At 44.3% G+C, this 17,805-nt stretch overlaps 1 long non-coding RNA gene across 1 annotated transcript in view; it reads right to left on the bottom strand.

Annotated features, from left to right (window-relative positions):
- Positions 1-1,780: 1,780 nt before the first annotated feature.
- LOC146767434 (uncharacterized) overlaps positions 1,781-17,805 on the bottom strand; it is a 90,385-nt gene continuing 74,360 nt past the window's right edge. The window contains exons 3-5 of the long non-coding RNA XR_014955849.1: positions 8,147-8,327; positions 3,066-3,291; positions 1,781-2,289 (exon numbers count right to left, since the gene is read on the bottom strand). This is a non-coding gene — a long non-coding RNA (uncharacterized LOC146767434). The remainder of the gene's footprint in view (positions 2,290-3,065; positions 3,292-8,146; positions 8,328-17,805) is intronic.

Raw genomic sequence — 17,805 nt, forward strand, 5'->3', positions numbered from 1 at the left:
TTGAATTGGAAGGGATCTTAAAGCTCTTCAGCAATGGAGGATTTTTTAGGCAAGGGTCTGGGCACAGGATTCCCCAAAAACAATTAAATCCAGGAATCTGCCTGCAGGACAGAGCGTGGTGTTGTCCTGCGTTTTGGCAGTGAGCACAGGGTGGCCCTGGCCTCCAAGTCAACACAAATAAATAAAATGAAGCCCTGGAATGAGTAATTCGTGGGCAGCACACCTGCAACACAGGGCTGGAAAGGCAAATAAAACAGCTGTAACTCAAGCCTGGAGGGTGCTGGGCACTCGGGGGAGGGAAGCCAGGCTTTCAAATCGCTGTAACCCAAGGAAGAAAATCATCAGCCTATATGCCTTTCACAGCATTTGATGACAAAATGGTTTGTGGCTTAGCCATTGTTTAAAGGCCATTCCTCAAATTCCGTGTTTACTGTCAGCAGGGTGAGTTGTGGACTCTGTGACTTTAGCTGTTAATGGGCCTAAACACTTCTGCCAACAGATTAAGCTCTGCTGAAACGTTAAGAAAATTGGCCCAAACAGAGATAGGGAGGATTCTTGTTTAGCTGTTGTTTCATTTGCATGAGAATCATTGTCCGCAGACAATAGCACCTCCCTATCACCCAAAGTGTGGGCAATTGGGTTAAACTCATTCCATTTCTGTTAAACCACAGAAATTGTTTGTTTGTTTGTTTGTTTGTTTCTAGAGGAAAAGAAAAATGCTCCTTTTCAACTGCAAGGAGGAGTAGATCAGTAGTGAAATCCAACCCCCAAATACTTCAGCTTGTGACGGACTGGGAGCTAACAAGATAGGATGACCCAAAAGGAAACAAGAATATTAAGCTGTGAGTGTGTTTGAAACAATTACTGTCAGTGGAAGAAGAGGAATACACAAAATTAGTCTGCTTGGGGAAGGAGAATAAGTTCCTTTCTAAAAATGCAATATGTATTTTTGCTATGATTTGTGCTGCTGAAGTTCCCGGGTGATAAATACCTTCATGATGTTTCCATATAAATGCTGTCCTGACAGGGACTGCCAGCACCTGAACTTCCCCCAGCTTCAGTGTTCAGGAGATGGTTAATTTGATGTTCAGGTGACATATATATATTTTTTCCCCCATTTTTCCCTGTGTTGTTAATAAATAGCCTGGATTATTTGAATTGTAGCAGCACCTGGAGCCACCTGCCAGGGCTGCAGCCCCCTGGGAGGAGGCACTGGCCAGGAGCATGGCCAGGAGCATGGGGAGCTGTTCTCCAGTGAGCTCCTGGACCTCAGAGCAGGGACTCACAGGGACTCACAGGGATGGACAGGGGGACCTGAGACCACCCTCGGGACTGGGGCCCAGGCAGAGAGCCCAGGCACACCTGTGACAGGTGAGTGTGCTTGGCCAGGTGTCACCGTGTGCCCAGGGCCACCCCGGGCTGCTGCAAGGAAGGATGAACCAGCCCAGCACCTTGGGGGCTGTTTTCTGTCCTTATTGCTGATTAGTGATGTGGGATTTAATCCCAGCACCATTCGACATTTCCTTTCCTCAGGAGATCCTGCTGTTTCCTTTATATATATATATATATTTTTTTTTTTTTCTTCTAGCCCTGATACTTTTGGCCGTCACTGCTGCTCCTGGCAGTTACCTGTGGCTGCTTAAAATGCCACTGGATGAGAGGGGATGTTTACATTTCCCCAGTTACATTGTCTTTGAACACTTCTAAACTTGACTTTGATTAAATACGCTAATAACAAGACAGGCTCCTTTTTTTTTCCCTTTTCTTTTTTTTTTTTTTTATGAATGTCACTTGCTTGAGTTGAAAAGACATGCTCTTAATACTCGCTTTTCATCTAAATCAAGAAAGCAACACTAAGCAAAAAAGTATTTAACTGTAGCATATAGGATTGTAAAGATGGTAATCAGGGACACTGGTAATTGAAGCTTTTGGGGGAGAACCTTTCTTCTGAATCCTTCAGTCTGTTTAATAGGATAAAATTAGCTTGAGTGGCTTGGTGTTTGAAGAGGTTATGATATAATTGGAGCTGCCTCCTGGGTTTGCTGCTGGACAAGGCGATCAGGTGGAGACATGGGAGGGCATGGGAACCTCTGAAGTAGAAGACTCAGCTTCTGCCATACTAATTAGCCTAAATTAGCTATGCCAGTTTTCTGCTTGCTTTTGAATTTCCCTGATAATGCTTTTATCGGGAGTGGAAGAAAAGGAATATGGAAACACGTGCAAAGTTCACTGAGGAATGGCAGGGGTGGTGGCAACGGCCGACGTAAGGCTTAGGCTTATTGCTGCAAGCTTCAAAAAAGAAAAAAATTAAAAAATAAACCACACAGGGAAAAAAAAAAAGATTGAATAGCATTAGGAAATAACAAATGGATATCAAGTACAACCCCTAGGGATTTAGAAAGTACTATGGCTTACGCTCTCAAACACGGAAGTTTACAAAACATCTGTAAGAAATTTATTATCTTGAGGATTATACACACATTATTTTGAGGCCAGCCTCCTCCCCCCAAACCCCAGCTTTGCTCTTGAGTGTTTAACCCAAGGTGAAGGAGGCTGTTCTCCTCCAGGCAGAGCCAGCCACAGCACCTCTGCTTGTGCTCCATCATCCACAAGGCCTGGGAGAGGCGTTTTGTGTTGTGTGAGCTGCTGCCATTTTTTAATTCTCACTTCCGACCCCAATTAATCAACTTTAACCATGCAAAGAGATTTGTGGCACATTCAGTATAGCTTGCATAAATCTATTTTAATTGAAAATGTGTGAGTGGGAAAGAAAATAAGGAGGTTTTTTTTTTTTATGTTTTCTTTTTGTCCTGGGTAGATAGGGATGGATTCTGCTGCCAGCGGATGAAACAAGTGAGGAGAGGACTTCTCCAAAGGCATGTCAGAATGCATTTTCACAGATAAAAACAGCTCCATCCCTCGGGAAGAGTTGAGGCTAGGGGGAGATACAGTTTTTTTTTCCCAGTTAGTACCAGCCTTGGTTTGGGGATGGGTATTTGGGACCAGAATTGTCTGTGTCTCTCAATGCACATTCAGATATTAGAAAGGGAAGGAGAAAGCCTCACCTCAGCAATCTGCTCTCCTAGCAGGGTCCACTGGCTCCAGGAGGCCTCCAGTCAGAGCAGGAGAGCATGGAATGTGGTTCTGGAAGACTTGCTGGACACCCTCTGAGAGTGTCATGGCTCAGGATCTCACAGGCAGGAATTTTCTTCTGCTCCCCATGAGCCATTCTTCCACCCAACACCTTTGATTTCTCCGCAGCAGGCTGTCCCAGGAATGATTTGAAAAGACCTGTGTGAAATAAAGGGAGGATCTCAAGGTCATTTCAAGAGCAGAGTTTGCAGGGCTCACCCACACCTTGGTTTGCTTATGGTTTCCCATTGTATCTCCTGGGTCACATCAGAGGGTTTTAAACAGACTTTGTCAACTCCATACTCAAAGGAGAATAATGGGGTGGGAGCTGATCTGAGGGATTGTGATGGACAGGAAAAGCCAGGGACCTCATAAAACGGGAAAGCTGGACAGGACAGAACACTCATCCAACCAATACGATTAATGCAACGTTCTCTGTTTATTCGAGAGAAGATGGCAGTTTATATACACTTCTATATAGTTTACAGTTTACAAAGGCACTCTGATTGGCAAGTGAACATTGTTTATCTTTGTCTTAAGGTGGCCTAAACCTCACACTATAAACCTATACTACTTCACACCCAGACAGCCCAGTGCTCCCTATCACACCTTAATACAATTTCTAACTGTGCCACAAACTCTTAATTTCTAACTGTGCCACAAACCCTTAATTTCTAACTGCGTCACAGGCTGGAAGGCCTTGCAAAGCCCAGATCTGAGGCCTAGACTGGAGTAGCTCAAATCTCATTCCAAACATAAATCATGCCCTCTGTCTCTCAGAAATGCTGCAACAGACGGGGGTAACTTGTGCTCCAGAGGAAAATTTCTAGTAAAACTGGACTTGTTTAGACACATTCTGCATCTCAGCACAAGCAAAACAACCTGAGGGCACTGCACTGTTACTGTCCATCACTGCCTGCTTTCCATGGAAAATCAATAGGGATATCAGGGTTTAAAAACCTCTGCTAAGCCATTTCATTGTGTTTTATCTTATTCTCTCTGGAGAGACAACTGGCTGAGCTCACATTTCTAACAACTGCTTGAGAAAGTTTGGAAGGACCCAAGATAATGAATTTCCTTCTTTGTCTCCTCCATTTCCATGCACAGGGGAATTGCTCCTTGGGTTCCTCTTAGCTGGGTGCACCTGGTCCTCAGTGAAAAATACAGCTCAGATTCTGGCTTTTTAGGGCAATTAATCTGTCAGGAAAAGAGAATGAGTCTTGACTTCTCTTCAGACTCCCACACTCCCACACCACCAGGTTTTTATCAAACCCCTGCGCCCCACAAGCCCTTCAGCTCTGGCACACACATTTTACACGTTCACTTGAGTACCCGCATACAGACAAGTGTTGGAGCAGCTTCATCTCCCATCCCTGTGGGCCCCAAGGTACCACACTGGGTATTACCTGCTCTTAGGCTGGGGGTGTGGATTCTCTTTGGCATCTGTCAGAGCTGGGGCAGTTCTCTGCTGTTCATTGGGCAGTTTTCTTTATTTCTTCCACAACCAATCCTCCCCGCAGGAGATCTCTTCTGTTCATGGGCCATTAATTATTAATTATCTGTTTATGGACCAGTGAGTGTCCCTGCATGGCTGAGAAAATTCCATCATCCATGGGGAGATGCTCTGCCCAGGGGAGGAGCCAAACATTCCTACTTGGATACAATCTGACCTGGGAACAGCACAGCAGCCTTTGGCCCCTGCATTCCCAGAGGAGCAGCTTTCTTCCCCCTGCATTCCCAGAGGAGCAGCTTTCTTCCCCACTGCATTCCCAGAGGAGCAGCTTCCTTCCCCCTGCATTCCCAGAGGAGCCCAGGCCCATCTCCCCCAGCCCTGGAGCTCCAGAGGAAAACTCCCCCCTTGTGCAGATCCTGCTCCAGCAGAAGCACAGCTGGCACTGCAGGAGGGCTGAGCCACCCTGGGATAGGGCTGCGCCACCTCCCTGACCCACAGCCTGCCAGGGCTGCTCGGACTCTGCCAGTGTTTTGTTTTCTTTTCTGTACTATCGCATTTGTATTTTTAATTTCCCTAATAAAGAACTGTTATTCCTGCTCCCATATCTTTGCCTGAGAGCCCCTTAACTTCAAAATTATAATAATTCAGACGGAGGCAGTTTACATTTTCCATTCCAGGGGAGGTTCCCACCTTCCTTAGCAGACACCTGGCTTTTCAAACCAAGACACTGCTCAGCTTTACTGGGGGCTTGGGCTTGCAAATGTTTCTTCACAGGAACAGCATCACTCTTATGACCAAGTCCTCCCCACACAGACCTTGCAGAGGTGGGTTTTTATCATTCCACTCAGCATTTTACATTCACAGGGTTTTCTTTTGCATGGCTTGTTGGCTTCTCCAACTACAGTATAAAGACAGTGAAATGGCTTTTTAAATCGCCTCAGTCCAAAACCTGGATTTTTAAGCTTTCTGCTCTAAATTCTGCAAGGGAAGTATTGTCTTTCTGGAAAGTATAACACACAAATTAGATTTTGGAGAGCTGAGGGGAGTCATTCTTAATGAGAGAAAAAAGAATCAGGAAATATTCCTGGGGTTTTTTTCTGTTTGTTTTTTTTTTTTTTTCTGTCAGATTTTCTTCTTTGGAGCACCACCCTCATTTGATAGAAATGTTTAACTGGTAGGAACCATGAGGCAAGCTCCTGAATGACAGACAGCTGAAGAAAGGACCCCAGCTGTTGTCCTTGAAACCAGTGGTGAGTTTCCCCTTGACATCACAGGGCACACCATCCATCATAGCCCAACTCCAGACAGTTTTATTCTGCAGCCAGCAGCGATTCCTGTTCAGAAAAGGCAGAACTGTTCCCCAGAGAAGCTGTGCAGCATGGAAAAAATCTTGCACAGGTTAAAGGCTGGACCACAGCCCCACCATAGCCTGCATGAAGCCTCTCAGTGGTCCCAGCAAAGCAGGATTCCATCAGGAGTGACCAGGCACTGATGTAAATCTAGAGAAAATGAGGTTTAGCATGACTCAGCTCTGACCCAGCCTTGCATCTATTAAAGCAGAGGGGGCTTTTGCTCATGTTCATGGCACAAAAATATTTATCCCTTCTGTGCTCTTGCTGTTGTACTCAGGAGAGAAAAGAGCTGCAGAGCAGGAACCAGCTTTTTTGGAGAGCTCCCTTCTGTGTGGGCAGTGCCTCCAGCTCCCCTGATGACAGAGACAATTCTGCTGTGCTTCTTGCATGTCCTTGCCATGACTCCTGCAAGCCAGATCTGCTCCTGTTCAGGCCACACCACTCATAATAAAGCAAGAATCGTTTCAGCAGTTTTTGTTGACCCTTGAGCTGAACCCCAAGTACCCCAGAGGTCTGACAAATGGGTCACCTGGCTGATGCCTGATCTGCAAGCAGTGTACCTGTGCCTGGGATGCCCCAGGAGCATGATGATTGAAGCGTGGGGGGAAAAAAGAGAAAAATCTTTAAAAAAGAAAGATGAAAAAAAAATAATCAAGGTATTACTGGCTAAAGACACAAGCACTGATTGGGAGGGAGTGTTTGAACCTGTCCTCAAGGCCACACCACAGCTGCAGCAGGGCAGGAGAGATGGAGCTCTAGTCCATGGGCACAGCAGGAGCAGAATCCCCAGCTCCCATTCCTCCATTCTCCCAACGACCCATGAGGCAAAGCCATATGAAGCTACTTTCCACCTTTCCAGGTCTTTTCTGGCTTGTGCTTCCATCCCTCCATGCACCCCAAACCTGTCAGAGACAGAAACAATGCCTGACCCAGCTGCAGGTTTGCTTCCAGGAGTAAGGACTTTCAATCCCAGTGGGTTGAGCCTGTTGGATAGATGGGGGAGGGGGTGAAAAAAATCCCCTCTGCTTAAACCAATTCCCTCAAGTCTCTGAGGAGCAGCAAGCCACAGCAGCCCCAAAGTGTGTGTGGGATCCAAGAAGCTTTCAGCTCAGCACAGCACGAGGGAGGGCTGGCTCAGCAACCAGAGTCCCTCCTTGGCTCCATCAGGCAATCCAGCAAACAAGTCATGTCTCTTAGAAGAGCAAAAATCTATTTCAGAGCTCTTCTCTTTTTTCTGTGTGGGTGCTTATCTCTGGTCACTGCTGTTCACCATGTAGAGAAGTCTCTGTGGCATGCATTTCTGAGAGGGCAAACTGACTAAAATTAGCTGTTAGTTTAAAATAAGAGACTGTGCAGTTCTCCAGGGAGGGGCATTCATCCTCCAAAGGAAACTGTCAAGGATTGTTCAGGATTACTCTCCAGCTGTTCAGGACTGCTGCATCCTTTTAAATTATAATGTCAACATGTCGCAAATAATATGGAATGACAATGTCTAATTTCTGTCCTGTGAGGAATGAAAGGGAAGGGAAATTGCTAGCATACTAGATACATACCAGATTTGAGAGACCAGGTAACCTTTCTAGCTGGCTGTAGGAGAATAATTAGCCAAAACATTAATGCAAATGTAATTTTCTAGCTAGCCTGTGAAATCTAGAGGTGTTATATTAAGCATTCCAGGCTAATGCTCTCCAGAATAGTTTGTGTTATCTCTGGGGCCAAGGGATGCAACAACTCCTCCACTGATTGGATTCTTCATGTTGAGTAGCTGGGGGTTTATTTCCCAAAAGTGCTTGCTACCAGCACTGCTGGCTTTGAGGGAGTAATTTCAGTGCCAAGTTGCATGAATTGCATATGTGGAAGTGTCCAAGGCCAGGTGGGATGGGGCTTGGAGCAAATTGGGATAGTGGAAGGTGTCCCTGCCCATGGCAGGGGGCTAAAATGAGATGAGCTTTAAGGTTCCTTCCAACCCAAACCATTCCATGATTCCATGAATGTGGAAGAGGTCATGGTTATCACTGACCTTCACACCCATGAGCAGCCCACTGTGAACTTATCCCCCCTAAAAACCATGAAATATTTCTCCTGACTACATGAGAACACAGGAAATAATGAGGTTATTGCAGTTCATGGGCAGCTTGCATCACGTACATGCATATTCCACCTAAATTTTAATGCAGGCCAACAAGAGCAGGTTTTTGACAGATTTTACCTGTTTTTTTAGGTAATTGCAGCTCTGAGGACCGAAGCAGACACCCACTCGAGGTGATAAGGTGAATTTCTGGGACTCAGCTGAAGAACAGACAACTCATGAAGTTGTGGTAATGTGGTTGCTTCAATCAGATGCCCAAATCCAGAGCTTAAATATTCCCTCAAGCTCTCAGGATGGCTGCCTATAAAATATAAACAATGCAATATGAGCAAGAAGTGTCCCAGGATACAAATTTTAATGCTCACATTCCATGCAGCACTGTATATTTTTCACGTTTAGTTAAAGAAGTAAATGAAACAGAAAGAATCCAACATGTTTTGCATTCCCTTGCAACAGGAAGCTGTTTTGATAAAACCTACAAATGATCCATATTGATATTAACTTTTTTTTTTTTTTAACTTTTTTTTTTTTTTTGTAAACTTAATTTGAATTTAGAAAGTCTCTAAATGATAATTGAATCACAAGTCTGGATTAGGATTCTAGCAGCAACACTTGACTTGGTCAAAATCACTGTTATGAAGAGATGCAATTTTTACACAGTACTTCACATTGATTAAGTAATGTGCGAAAATGGAAAAAAAGCATTCGAATCTTAATCATAGTAATTTGCATGAAATAAAAGTCCCTGTCAAGGGAATGCACATTATAATAACTCCTGGGTGTTTTGGTTGCATCAGTGAGCAAAGAAGTTGCGTGCATTTTTTCCTTGTCCTGATATGCAAGAATTTCCTCTATTTTTAGTGTACCTTTGATTATGTGAGAATTTAGAAATGCAGTTTTGTACTCAGTGAGACAAACAGGTATTTTAGGAGCAGCCAGGGTTCACAGCTGACTGGCAATGTGAATAGAGCACAGAACTGTAAACCAGGATGTTGTAAACGCAGGGAACTGAGTTTGAAGCTAATTAAGGCTCGTTTGGTTTTGGCCTGCATCAAACAATAGCACTAAATCAGAAAAGCAGATGCATTTTGGAAGCTACTGAACTGAAGAACCTTATCTGGAGCCCAGTGGAGTCAGCAGAGACCTTCTCGCTGCCTTCAGTCAATCAAGCCTTAGAAATGTTGGCGTTTATTTGCACAAATTGGTCTGGGCTAGAAGGGGTTTTAGAGGCAGTCCCTGCTCCATTGGGTGCACACCTCAGTGTTGCTCTGTGCCGTGCTGGTGGCACTTTTATCTGTCACTGGAGCAGAGCTGGGGGCTCAGGCACATTTCCCTGGCTGCCGGGACCATTGTGCGACCTGTTTCATTTTAAAGAGTTGCTATTTCAAAAATCAATGGGCATCAGCTGCTAATTACAGAAAATCTATGCCTTGGCCCTTCAGCAGGTTTTGCTTTTCTCCCACTCACCAGGCTGCCTCTGCTAAGGGTTGGCAGCTCAGATCTGTGGCCATAAGCAATGACCTCCTCCAGACACCTTTTTTTGCATCTCTGGGACTCTTGAGCAGCCTGGTCCAGTGGAAGGTGTCCCTGCCCATGGCAGGGGCTCAGAACTGGATGTTCTTGAAGATCCCTTCCAACCCTAAACATTCCAGGATCCTGGAATCCCCTCCAGTTCCCTTCAGGGTAGACTTTGCCATGTGGAGTTTCTGGTGAATGGTGTTTGCCCAATGGCACCTGAATTCCCCAACTCATCTGGAGATTAACTTGATGCTGTATCTTCTGGCAATGTAAGGAAAGAGAGGGTTACTTTAAAAATACTTTCTGTCTGGGAGCTCATTTGTCCCAGAAATGTGATTTTTGTAGGTGGCAGGTGTTTGGCCTGAATGCAGGTCTGAGAGTTTGAACCTCTTCTTCATCCTGCAATAATCTAAAGGAAGGACAGGGAGTCTTCAGCATTTATGAACTGTCAGATAACCGAGTGTTTTACCTTTCTTAGAGATTTGCACTTGCTCCAAATACTCCAGGCTTGAGATTTTGCCATTTTCGCTTCCCTTTCTGCAAGCTGTGCTTTTAACGGGGGCAGGTTCAAAGACCGCTTTGGAGGAGGGCCCTTTTATTTTTGAGGCATGCTGCACAAAATCTGTTGAGACCTGTAGAAGTCACTGTGATATCACTGCCTTGTATCAGGAGGGATATTTATTTATCCCCAGCCACAATATCATTTGGGTAATTGCTTCTTGCAGGGGATCAAGGCAGGTGTGGGAGGAAAAAAAAGTAATGAACAACTAAGCTTGGAAAGAAAACGTAGGTTGAAGTTTATCTCTTGTTGCTGAAGCTGCCAGTTAAGCTGGGAGCAGGAGGGGGGCTTGTTTGGGATTTATTCTGGGGGAGAAAGGCCCTGCTGTCTTCAGAGTAAGATGAGATCAAGTTCTGCCTGCAATGCCTCTTACATGTTGTAGTTGCAGGCCAGGAGATTTTTTTACATCAAAATAAAGGAATGGATGGACCTGCACTTATAAGAGAGTTGGCATTCCTACAACAAGCATGTAGGTTGATAAGGATTTTCTTTATTCTTTTCAAAAATAACCTTTCCTGTGAAATGCAAGCTCAAGAACATTATCGGTTACATAGAGAAATCACATGAAAGGCTGCATTACAATAATGAAGAAAAGAGATTCTGAGACGAGAGCAGCACAAAGGTACTCGGTGCCTCCTTGGCTTGAGCTGCTCCTTCTCCACACAGCTGAGGCTTTCAGACATTGGGTTTTGGCAAAATCCCACCTGGGGGTGGGGGGAAATTAGTGCACACAAACCACCCACCAGGCTCGATACTGGGATCCCATCCTGCTTTGCCCAGGGAGTGTCCAATGCCTGGGGGCAGCCTCAGGGTGTGGGAGATGTGTTATGGTCATGGGGGTTGCTCGGTTTATGGGGTGAGGGGGATGATAATTTGCTGAGTTTCTCCTAATTTGAGAACGTGCCCCATATCAGAGGGTGACGGCCACGTCCCAGGTCCTGCAAATGCAGCCTTGGTGTTTTAAAGAAGGGAAGTCAAATCCACCACTCTCAGAAACCATCCTAGGGAAAGGGGAAGAAGAAATTAATAGGAAATAATCTTATTAATTAATGCCCAAATCCTGGTCCCTGCACACAGTCTGTGGAAGAGTGTGTGCTGAGGAAGGGAAGGAAACACTACCTTCCTCCTCCTCTTCTTCCTCCTCCTCCTCCTCCTCTTCCTCCTCCTACTTTCTGGCCTGCTCTGCCCAAAGCAGTGCCAGCAGCTCCAGCAAATATCACCCAGCTCAGAGCTTTGTGTCTGGCCTTTGCAGGACCACGGTCAGGAGCACACAAGAAATCAGGGTGGGAAAATCGCATTTTTTCATCACAAGGCAGTGAAGAAGGTATTTCGTATGTTCTTATAAAGAGGGGCAGCTGCTTCTTGAAATCCTCCTGGTCCTGCATCCTGGTGTCCTCTGGCTTTGGGCACTGAGGTCCTGATATATTTCATGGGACAATCCAGGTGCTCTAAGTAGGGAATTGTGGAATACAAAAATACCTGAGATGGTCTAAGGACATTGGGAGTAGCTGGAGTAGGAAGATTTCTGGCTTTGCAGAGTCCATTTAGAATTCTGGGGGCAAGAGATCCAGGAGAAATGTGTTAAACTGGCTCGGACTCACTCCTCAACTGCTCCCCAAGGCCTGAAGAGTGGGCAAGGCTTTCCAAGTGGAGAGTCCATTGCTCTGGAATTGATACCTCCTGGTGAGCCAGCAAAACTCCTCTCTGACTCCAGGCACCAGTCCTGTTCCCAAAAACAATGCTGAACTGGTCATTTTCCTCAAGAAACTGCAGTCTTAAGATCTGAGACCCAATTTCAACCAATTTGTGCAAGACATGCTCTATTTTTCTAAATGTTTTGTCATTTTCCATTTGGGAATGTTCGTATTGAACTCATGGAGAATACAAAAGGAAGCTTCAGCACAAAAGGTGTGATGGGGACTGGGGATTTGGGGGTAGAAATCTGGAGGAATGCCACTTCATCCCTTCCCAGGCTGGGAGCAGAGCTTCTTTGACTGGTTTTCCTTTAATTACAGAAGATTTCTGCAAGTCCTGGGAGCTCAGAACATGATCTTTAAGAGTCAGGAACCATTCCCATGCAAAGAAAGGTTTTGATTCCCAGCTCTGCAATGCTGCCCTGCTAAGCAAGTGCAGCAATGAACAACACTGGTAATACATAAATAACCAAGAGAATTTAAAATCAGAATTTTAGACCCATGAGAGCAGCTGCCCTTGGATGGACACACATTTATGGATCAGGCCCCTGGTGTAGGAAGCAGCAAACACAGAGGGTGACAGGTGATATTTGGCTTCTCAGCACATATTTTTGAGAGTTGCACTTCCCATTTACAGGAGGCACCTTTCTTTTTGGGCTCTACTTTCTGTTCTTCTTATTAATCCAGAGATTCTTCTCTTTGCTAAACCAGGAATTCAGGACAGATCCCTGGAGAATTGCACAAATCTTGGATCCCCAAGCCCATTCAAGCTGTAGGATGCCACAAGGGCAGCATGATCCCTGCAGGGTTTTTAGCAGTATCCCTTCTTCTAACCCTGCTTGAGCAGCTCTGTTTCTGAAGGATGCAGGAACTGGTATTAAGGTATTCTGAAGCCTCATTAGCTCTATTTACTGAGCCTTTAGATGTGTGAGTGACTGCAAACATCTGGAGTGAACAGGTGGAATCCCACTGTACTTGCTGTATACATTTCTATTTTTGTGGTGTTTGGCTTCTCTTTTAATTGAACAACAATTCTTCCCACAGACCCAAATGTTACTACAGGCATGTCTGAATTTAATTTAACTGGCAATGAGTTAAAAACTCTTATTTCAGAGGGATTTTTGATGTTAACTAATGAGGCATCATTTTCTGTGCATGTTCCTGCCATTTCAGGCTGCTTCCCTGAGGAAACACAGGTTCTGCAGTACCATTGTCCATCTGGCAGATTGTCCCAGACACTTTTCACCCTGTTAGTGAGCAGGCTGGGGCCAGGCTGTGGTGGGAATGCAATGGGAATGCAATGGGAAGTGCAACTCTCCAAAATACGTGCTGAGAAGTCAAATATCACCTGTCACCCTCTGTGTTTGCTGCTTCCTACACCTGGGGCCTGATCCATAAATGTGTGTCCATCCAAGGGCAGCTGCTCTCATGGGTCTAAAATTCTGATTTTAAATTTTTTGGGTAATTTATGTATTACCAGTGTTGTTCATTGCTGCACTTGCTTAGAAGGGCAGCATTGCAGAGCTGGGAATCAAAACCTTTCTTTGCATGGGAATGGTTCCTGACTCTTAAAGATCATGTTCTGAGCTCCCAGAACTTGCAGAAATCCTCAGCAATTAAAGGAAAACCAGTCAAAGAAGCTCTGCTCCCAGCCTGGGAAGGGATGAAGTGGCATTCCTCCAGATTTCTACCCCCAAATTCCCAGTCCCTTCCCATCACACCAGCTTCCTTCCCCCTGCATTCCCAGAGGAGCCCAGGCCCATCTCCATCATCCCTGGAGCTCCAGAGGAAAACTCCCCCCTTGTGCAGGATCCTGCTCCAGCAGAAGCACAGCTGGCACTGCAGGAGGGCTGAGCCCCCTGGGATGGGACTCTGATATTAGTTCTTATCTCTGTTGCAGTCTCACAAACCCTGAGTTCTGCAGCACTTCACTCTAACAAACTAAAAATGGAGCCCCATCTCTCTCTCTACAAGGTCTTTGAAGGATAAACTGTCTAATTAACAAATTACACCTAAATTATTTTTATTTTTAACCCAATAACCAACAACTCATGCCCCTCAATGGAGACTTTTTTATCCAATTACACAAAACCACCCAAACCCATGGAGAAGAAGGTGAAGAAGAAGGAACAGCCTCTGCCCTAAAACCTCCATCTTGCTTTACATATATTACTATATTCTAAAACTTTAAACTCTTAAGTTTTCCACCATGTGATATCACACACTTCTATTCAAACTCCACACCCGATATCTCAGTTCTGCCATTCTATTTTGGAAGCTTCTCCATGGCCTCAGGTCAAATGCAGAGTTCTCTTCAGGATCAGAGTCTGTCAGCGCATAAAGCCAAAAATTCTCAGTACCCAGGGTTCCAACACACCATGAGCTCAAGGATGTTGCCCATACATTGCATTTATCAAAACATTACGGAAAAAAAGATGAAAATGTGGGAGGAAGGCGCTGAATATTGTTGGAGGATGGAGCAGAGTGGGGCTGCCGGGCTGTGTGTGTCCCTCCTTTCCCACGCCAGCATCCACACCTGCTCCCAGCACACCGGCCTGGGCGAGGCTTTTGTGTTTGCACAAAAAAAGGTGAGCAATTAAGAAGCCACACCCCTGCACACAGCTTCTCATGCCTCTAAAGTTTCTAAAGCCCCGAGTATCAGGTTCCCAAAATCACTGCTGCCATGGAGGGAGGTGTTGCACAGACTGCACGGATTTATCTCCCCTGACAGCAGAGTTGGGCAGCTCTGTGCTACTTTTGTACTACCATGTTATTCAGACTTCTTTTTGCACTGTCCAACCTATTTTTTAAAGAATATTTTAAAGACTGTATTTGTTTTTGAGGGCATTAACCACTGTGCTTTTTTGCCTGCCTTTCAATTTTAATGGCATCCTGTGACTCTTTTCCTTCCTTCCTTCCTTCCTTCCTTCCTTCCTTCCTTCCTTCCTTCCTTCCTTCCTTCCTTCCTTCCTTCCTTCCTTCCTTCCTTCCTTCCTTCCTTCCTTCCTTCCTTCCTTCCTTCCTCCCTCCCTCCCTCCCTCCCTCCCTCCCTCCCTCCCTCCCTCCCTCCTTTTTTCTTTTCTTTTCTTTTCTTTTCTTTTCTTTTCTTTTCTTTTCTTTTCTTTTCTTTTCTTTTCTTTTCTTTTCTTTTCTTTTCTTTTCTTTTCTTCTCTTCTCTTCTCTTCTCTTCTCTTCTCTTCTCTTCTCTTCTCTTCTCTTCTCTTCTCTTCTCTTCTCTTCTCTTCTCTTCTCTTCTTTTCTTCTCTTTTCTTCTCTTTTCTTCTCTTTTCTTCTCTTTTCTTCTCTTTTCTCTTTTCTCTTTTCTTTTCTTTTCTTTTCTTTTCTTTTCTTTTCTTTTCTTTTCTTTTCTTTTCTTTTCTTTTCTTTTCTTTTCTTTTCTTTTCTTTTCTTTTCTTTTCTTTTTTCTTCCCTTCCCTTCCCTTCCCTTCCCTTCCCTTCCCTTCCCTTCCCTTCCCTTCCCTTCCCTTCCCTTCCCTTCCCTTCCCTTCCCTTCCCTTCCCTTCCCTTCCCTTCCCTTCCCTTCCCTTCCCTTCCCTTCCCTTCCCTTCCCTTCCCTTCCCTTCCCTTCCCTTCCCTTCCCTTCCCTTCCCTTCCCTTCCCTTCCCTTCCCTTCCCTTTTCTTTCCCTTTTCTTTCCCTTTTCTTTCCCTTTTCTTTCCCTTTTCTTTCCCTTTTCTTTCCCTTTTCTTTCCCTTTTCTTTCCCTTTTCCATTTTCACCCATGTTTTAATGCACACAGGCCCTTCCCTACAACAGCAGCTGACATCTGGTTTTCCATCCCTCTGGACCCAGCAGTGCTGCTGCTCCAGGACTCAGCTGGTTGGAAACCTATAGGCAGCAAACATTTACATTCAGCATGTCTAACATCATCTGGGACTTAAACCCAGAACGTTGGTGATGCATGCAGATAGATATTTAGTCACATCAAAGCTATTTGCTAATTGCAGACACTCCATTCTTGTTTAATGTTTCATGTGCAAGATTAGTTGGGTGATTTAATTGGTTCAGGAAAACTTATGTTTTAAGGCAAAACATTAGTTAAGATGTAATGTATTCCCTCCTGGAAAATTCCCATAAAACTGAATACGTTGGTTCCTGCTCTGTGACTCTGGTTTTGATGCTGTAGTCAGTCTGCTACAGAATGGAATAAAAACTACACTTTTTAATAGGAACTCTACCATTTAATACCCATCCAACCAGGTATTAGGTCTTGTAGGATTGTTATAGACCAAAAAACCCAATAGAATAGGGTTTTAATTGCTGTATACAGTGTGCTTTAGTTGGGTTTGTATTATGTGAATGGGTTTGTAATATGTGAATGGTCTTGTAATTTAAATTGTTAAAGAAAAGGAACAAACAGGGATGTCAGGGTGCAATGCATATAATTCATATGAGGTCCATGTCCAGGGTTGCATGTCTACAGGAATATATCAAATTTATGTGCAAATATACCTATTCATATGTGTCTGTGTGACACAGGATCAATGTAAACATTTACATGTTTGTCCTTTTCATCTTCACAGAAAACTTAAAACCTGCTGGTGCAATACAGGTGGCACAGGAGGTTCATTGAGCTCAGCATTTCACCAGAAAACACCCAAATACTCGCCAAGCTTCCCAGCAGTGCTGCCCAACCTTCAGGAAAGAGCAGAATTTTAGATCCTGGGCCCACATGAGAGAGGAGGAATAATTTGACCCCAGCATTGGAGTCAACCCTGAACATTGGAACCCACAGCTGAGCTCCCCTGGAATGGCCAGGGATTTCCATTATGCATTTTTCCCTGAAAAGCTTCAAGAGATTCTGAACTCATTTTGCTGCTAAAGGAACATTTTTGAAGCCCAAACCCTCAGTATGTTTCCATGTCTGCATATGAATATTAAAATGTTGAATACATGGACCACCAAAAGTTTGTTTAGCTTGAAGTTAGAGATTTGTTTTGCTTAGAATTGAGTCTCTTGATATTTGGCTGATCTCTTTGTACTGGCTTTTATCTTAATTGCTTTTTAAGCTATAATTATGGTGCCACATCCACATGGCTGTAACACCATTGTAGTTTGAGTGCATTTCTATTGCAACTTCCATTTTTAAGTATTTGGGTTTTTTTTAATTCAGATGTAAAATTTACATACTGCAGCCATGAAACTTAGCAAACAAAGCCTAAGTCAGGGAGAAAATTCCCTTTTTTAAATAATGTTTGAGAAAATAAAATAATTTTCTGAATATTAAAATAGAGGCCAAAACAATTTAGCTATCTCCAATGTTGTAATTAAAAAAAAAGGAAATATGTTCCATTTAAATATCCAGCTGGAATTTTGCATGCCATTACCCCATAAATAGAGACTTACACATTTTAATGTATATATACCAAAGCCATATTGACACTGCAGACTATCATTGCTCCTTAAGGAAATGTCATGGGCTTTCCTTTCTTGTTTGAAAGAGCTGTGAATTTATAATTCTCTCAGCCAGTTGGTTTTAATAAGGTATCGCTCCATTATTCACATTTAAACCGTTCTCTAAGTACCTATTTAAAGACTAAACCACATCAATCCATTAGGCCACTAACACAGCCCAGCTTTTAAAAGGTCCACGCAGGGCTGTTAGCACAGTGTCCTGCCAGCCCTAATCCCCCTTCCTGCAGAAACATTTCTTCTTTTTCTTCGTTTGGGAGAAAGAGAATTTCCAGCCACTGCTTCATAGCATCCCTTTCTCCACGCAGGCTGAGGAAATAACACCAGGAGCGTGTCCAGGGTGGGTGAAAGAGGGAGGCAGTGCTTTCACCTGCCCACCTCATCCGTGTTATTAACCCCACTCGTGCACATGACGAATTTCTGCAGGATTCTGGGAATAAATTAAAATTTCTCCATCTACAGGCCTTGGGGACAGGTTCTTGCCCCTTTACCATGTCAGAATAAAGCCATATGATGCAGAACAAGATTATTTACATGCAAGCACACTTAATATTGCATTTCTCTAGGCGGTCCTGTC

This window comes from Lonchura striata, chromosome 5 (assembly GCF_050655825.1).
Source record: "Lonchura striata isolate lonStrDom1 chromosome 5, ASM5065582v1, whole genome shotgun sequence".
Classification (NCBI taxonomy): Eukaryota; Metazoa; Chordata; class Aves; order Passeriformes; family Estrildidae; genus Lonchura; species Lonchura striata.